The sequence below is a fragment of the Tamandua tetradactyla genome, chromosome 5 (genome assembly GCF_023851605.1).
Source record: "Tamandua tetradactyla isolate mTamTet1 chromosome 5, mTamTet1.pri, whole genome shotgun sequence".
NCBI classification, from domain to species: Eukaryota; Metazoa; Chordata; class Mammalia; order Pilosa; family Myrmecophagidae; genus Tamandua; species Tamandua tetradactyla.
In genome coordinates, this window is record NC_135331.1 from 64,507,983 (window position 1) to 64,514,312 (window position 6,330).

The following is a 6,330-nucleotide window of genomic DNA, read 5'->3' on the forward strand; positions in this document are numbered from 1 at the left end:
CAGAGGCTGTTAGCATTGGCAGAGAAGGAAATGTGAGGAGCAAAAGTACTTTAAGGATGATAATTTATAATCAGATTGGAGTAATGGAAAGAACACTGAACCAAAATTTAAAAACTGGAATTATTAATACGGAGGTGATAGAGGGAAGCCATCTCAGTGGATAAGACAACTGAGGAAGAAAGTACATATTAAAATGTAATGGAGGGAGTGGTGCAATGATGGCTCAGTGGCAGAATTCTTGCCTGCCATGCTGGGAACCTGGGTTCGAGTCCCAATACCTGCCCATGCCAATATATATATATATATATATATATATATATATATATATATATATATATATATAATGAGAATAAGGTTGAATCTTTGGTAAGGCTAATGGCCAGAATTAGCAGGAAAAAAAAGGTGCAAGAAATGCAGAATTGGGAGAGATGAATCTCTTTACACAATAGTTTGAAAGTCAAGGAAGGAAAATAGAAGGCAAATACATCTGAAGTACAGAATAGGGGGACTGAGGGAATGCAAGATGAACACACAGTCTGGACAGTCACTATTAGGGAGAATTAAAGTGATGGTGGGGAAGAGGCCTTGTGCTTGCTTTGGATCAAATCCCCTTTTACAGATCCCTTTGCTCCATGAAATATTATAACTGCTATTAAGTTCCATGTGTTTTTTATGGAGAGCAATGCCAATGTTTATATCTATCTGAAGGCAATGGTTTTTAAGTTTCAGACACATAAATATAACCCCACCACAGGGATTATTTAGGACCTTCACAAGCCTGCTAATTCAGTACTGCTCAATCTGTAGTTGGAGGACTAGTGCAAGTCTATAAACTGTTTGTTACCAGCCTAGGAAGAGAAAAATACAGACATAGAGACTAAGCAATTAGATATTTTCTAAGCTACCTGACATTGCTACATCATCCAAGCCCATGATCAGTGGCCTTGTCTCATTGTGCAGAGTATAGAAAAAAAATGTCAGTCTTCTGCAAATTCAGGGGGTGAAAACCTGGTCCTTCATCACACACAGTTCCCGGAGCCCTGCTCTAGATGATTCTGATGCAGATGACATGTCAACCTCATCGCAAAGAAAATGCTATTAAGAAGTTCTATGAAAAGCTCAGTTCTGTCACATTTGAAACATATTTTATTCATTTAGTAAATAAATTTTGTTTTATATATAGTATATTTATTTGTATACCAAAGTGCTCTAAGAATTTTTTTGGCATTAGAATTTCATGGGCTCACATACAACTTGAAATAAATAGGCAAATGATTAGGATTCCCAAACCTCAAGACTTTTGTTATAATTTTGTGTCCAGATTTTACTTCTTTCCAAGGAATAGCTGCACATAATGTTTTGCTTTGTTATGTTGAAGCTAGCCATGCAAGCCTGACATGCTATCAATATTTATGAGTTATGAAGGATAGTCTGCAAATGAGAAAAGTCTTTTCAAAATAAACACAATGGTGATGATCCGCTGAGGTCTTTAAAGTTTTGCCGGTGAACAATTTAATTGGAAAAATTACATTAGCAATTTTTCTTGTCCTTTCCTTCCTAAAAGCAAAGGCTGATGAAGAATGAGAGGAAAATTACTTCACGGAATTTAAACTATAACCATTTACCTTTGCTTTCCATAGAGCTTAAATTAAATAAAATATTACCAAAATGTCAATTTTTCTTGTTTTTACAGGAAAGAAAAGAGCAGGGAGAAAAGATGCTATGCCCTTGGCTGATAATGGTGAGCATGAGACCACATATCTTTTTACCCTTTTCCAAGTCATTAAATCCTTGAGTATCTCATTTATAAACATAATAAACTTGACTACTCACCTGCAGAATTGATAAGATATTAATTAAGAGCAAGAGGTTCTTGGTGGTAGAAACCCGGCACTTTTCTACAAATGCCCTCTCCTATATCTCACTTATCTTCCCAGTTCCAATTCTTTTTCATGGGTCCCCTTTTTTTCTACATCCACCAATTGAATTAACATTTGGATGCAAAGAGCACCCCTATAGGATTGCAGAAGTAAACAAGTCATCTCATACAGTTTGGATGGCCATTGGTGCCCTTCAAAATTAAAAACTTAAATAAATTGCTCACTATTCCATTTCAATGTATGTATGAACATAAATTCACACTTCCCATTTTTCACATTACAGGAAAACGATCACACGTGTCATTTTCTTTCTTTTTCTTCCTTGAAAGATTGACTAGCTTCATATGTCAATATTTCATCCCCAAAAGTAACATGTCAAAGTGGAGGGTTGTGTTGGCCAGCATGAAGTCAGAGGGCTAGAATTTACCTGCTTCTAGGAAAATTGTTATTACTACAGAAGCCAGTAAATAAAAGGAAAAGGCAGGAGAGAGCTTTTATGTTGAGAGAAATGCAGACGATGACAAAACTTATAAGGCTAAGGAAAAACAAATCATCTTTAGGAGAACTTTCACTTGAAATGGCTTTGCCTTTCAGAAAAGAAAAATACCTTGCTGAATCTGCAGTGTTTGGAGGGAAAAAACATCTACTGTGGTTTTTGTAGTACTAAACTTTAACTCCCAGTCAATAAAAAAGGTTGTATTTGCATGTAAAATGAGTTCATGCTCATCAAATTGATGAGGGCAAGGGATGACACTCAGGCAGGAAGTCTGGAGGAAAAAGAAACAAGCATGTTTGGGCTGGTAACAACCTGCGGTCCAAGAGAAAAATTCACATGGCTGATTGTGTGCCCATTCCACCTTGGCATTTTGTTTCCCGAATGTGCTACAAGAAGAGAAAAAAATGAAATGAGCACTAATTCTTGTTCTGTCATACAGCGGTTCAATCAAGCAAGATAATAGATAATGAATATCTACAATGGAAAATTGACTGGTAGGTTCTCAAATTCTTCATTCTGTTTATGTTTCAGAAACGTGTAGATGTGTCAGGATATCTTACTGTTTTTTTTTCCTTTTCAATATTTGATCACATAAAAAGGGATGATAATTCTGTGAAATGTAACTTTACTTTATCTTGAAATGTCAGATACATTATTGTCATTCTACAACGCCCACAAATAGGAGTAAAATTCTCTGAAGGACCAGATAACACAGTCAATAATACGCTTTTACTCTGGAAATTAAATATTCCCATTTTTTGTAAAGATATTCAGTCTGGATTTTTATGAACTTTAGAATTATCATTTATATCATAATTCATGATGTGTACATTCCATTAGCTAGCAAATATTTTCTACACCTAATAAATGTCATTATATAATAGGTATAAATCAATTGTATAAAGATTTAATGAGCAGTTAGCATTACCATTGGTTAGTACTTACCATAAATCCTTTCTTTTTGTCTAAAGAATTATGAAAACACATAAAAGAAAGTTCACTTTCAGATATCTGATGTTTAAAATCTTTTAGCAAAATTTGTGGAAGTGTGAGTGTGCCAGTTTGAATCTGTTGTGTACCCACCCAGAAAACCAAGTTCTTTAATCCTCATTCAATGTTGCTGGGTGGGACTTTTTTTATTGCCTCCATGGAGAAGTGACTCACCCAATTGTGGGTGGTAACTTTTGATTAGATATTTTCCATGGAGATGTTTCTCTACCCATTCATGGTGGAGTTACCTACTGGAGCCCTTTAAGAGGGAACCATTTTGGAAAAAAGCTCAAGACAAATAGAGCCCACATAGACAGAGACCTCTGGAGATGCAGAAGGAAGGTGCCCCTGGGGAAGCCTTAAGAAATGAGGAGAGAAAGCTAGCAAAGTCACCATGTGCCTTTCCTGCTGACAGAGGTGTCCAGAACCCAAAGACCCCAGGAGACTCCAGCACGTGACTTCTCAGCTGACAGAGTCATTTCAGACAGCATTAACATTTCTTGAGTGAAGGTAACCTCTTGTTGGTGCTTAATTTGGACATTTTCATGGCTTTAGAACTGTAAATTTGCAACTTATTAAATTCCCTTTTTAAAAGCCACTCCATTTCTGTTATATTGCATTCCGGCAGCTTACAAGTTGAAACAGTGGGTAGATTACTTCATGTACCCCGCTGTAAACATGTTCTTAATCTTAATTTGCATTCCTGTAGGTGTAAACCCATTATAAATTGCATCTTAAAAACACTATTTTTAATTACGATGTAACCCAAATGATTGATGTTAGATGTTAATCAGGATCACTGGAGGCCTTATAAAGAGAAAGAAACCAGGAGCAAGGGTTGAGAGAAAGCCACAGGAAAGAACCATAACTGACAGTCAATGGAACCAGAAGAGAAAGAAGAGGACATCACCATATGAGGTGAGGCAGAGACAAAACCAAGGAACCCCAATAATTGCCAGCAGACAGCATGGAACGTTACTGACTTTGGGAGAAAAGCATTGCTGGCACCCTGAGTTTGGACTTCTAGTTTCAAAACTGTGAGTCCATAAATTCCCAGCCCGTTGTATGGTATTTGTCAGAGCAGCCTAGAAAACTAAGATAGTTGGGCCCGGGGAATAAATTGCTCTTAAATAGGCAGAGTATTGTCACAGACAGACTTGGCTTCATTCAAAACCTTGTACAGGAGTAGTTAATTAAGGGTCATTATTAAACTAATGAGAATGGGCAAATCTTAAATTTAAAAACAAGTAGTTTACAAAAGTGATCCTGTTAAAGGCTAAAGCTCTTGAAAGTTTAATTGAATCACCACAGTTATTGTTCATTTACCCACACACCTACTCAAATATCTCAAGAACATTTTTGGAATGACAAATATTTGTTAATACCAGACAACAATAATAATAGCTGCTATTTATAGAGAGTTATGTAACAGGCATTGTACATTTGCAGTTTCAGAAAAGATAAGAGAGATAATAAAGATTTCAGAACTATTTAGTACAAACCCAACTCATTTAAATTCTGTTCCATCTGAAACTGAAGCCCATACTCTTTCAGTCACTCTAAGCTGCTTCCTTTCTACTGCCTTCCATAGCTTGTAGTCTAGTACTAGGGATGGGACATAATAAAAATTGCCATAAAATATGGTGCTGGGGAAGTCACTGGGGAAGTTATGGACAGCCGAGCAGCCATCTCCCAGAACTTCCCAATTCCCATCTTTTCCTGCAGAGTCAGGGGGACTTATTAGAACAGAACTTTCAGTGGCAGAGCCCTTGAGCAGCACAGATTTGTCCAACCAGAAAGCAGGACCTGCAGAGCTGCCATCCGTCCATCCAGACTAGAACAGTTTTGATTTCTCTGGGGCCTTGTTGGGATCTCATCCCTTGCTTTTCTGGGCCTTTGTGCTATGTAAATAATAAAGCAGTCATTTACTGAAAGTCTTTGGGTGCCTGACCTGTATTTCCCCTACACATAGTGTAGCAATTCACTCTACAAGTGGTAAGTTCTCTAAAAGGGGATGAGGAAAGCATGACTAAAAAGATGTTAACTGGGCTGGATGGTGAAGTGTAAGCAAGAATTTCCAAAGTAAAGGAAGGGAAGGGAATTCCATGCAAGCAGGTAAAAACCAAGCATGTGCAAGGTTTTAGGGGATGAGAAAATACAGTATGGCCAGCAAGCATTTGTTAAATATCTATAGTGAACCAGAATCGACACATTTCATTAGTGTTGAATAAATGAATAAAATGTAGCCTCTGGGATCAAATATCTTGTCTTATAATAGAATAAATCCTATATTCAACTAGGTACTCTAAAGTATTACAGCTAACATTTTAGTATTTATACAGAGCCACAAGGGAAGAATTAGCTTCAAATGAGTTCAAGACTTCTAAGAGGGATCATGTGGCCTGCATCTTAAAAAATATTTCATATTTCACTGGGCAGATTCTGTTTCCAGTTAAGACACAGAAAACCTTAGCTACCTGGAAAGAGCAAAAATGTATGGATTTTAAAAATCATACTCATTTATGGGACTGTCAAAGAGCAATGGGGCAAGAAAACGTAGATGAACTGATTTCTAAAGAGAGGAGCCTTTCATAGGTGAGCAGTAAGCCCTGAAAAGTCGAGATGCACAAACAGCAGGATGGAACCAAGATAGAGAATTTTTACTACGTGGAAATGAGGCCAAGTGAGCTCCTTGCAATGGTGCAGAGAGGTGGGACCACTAAGCACATAAGAATTTCCCCATATAAGGATCCTCACCACCCCACACTCCAATTTGCTAAAAAAAGAAAGAAAAAAAATTGAAGGCAGTACTCATGAGCAGAAAGAAATAGTTCAATCTATTTCACTTCTGCATTCTTCCTGTATCTGAAATTGATGGATTCAGAGGTGTTCCTTGAAATCATAAACAAACCCTGATAGAACAATGTGATCAGTTCCTAGGAAACTGGATGTTTAGGGTTGGAT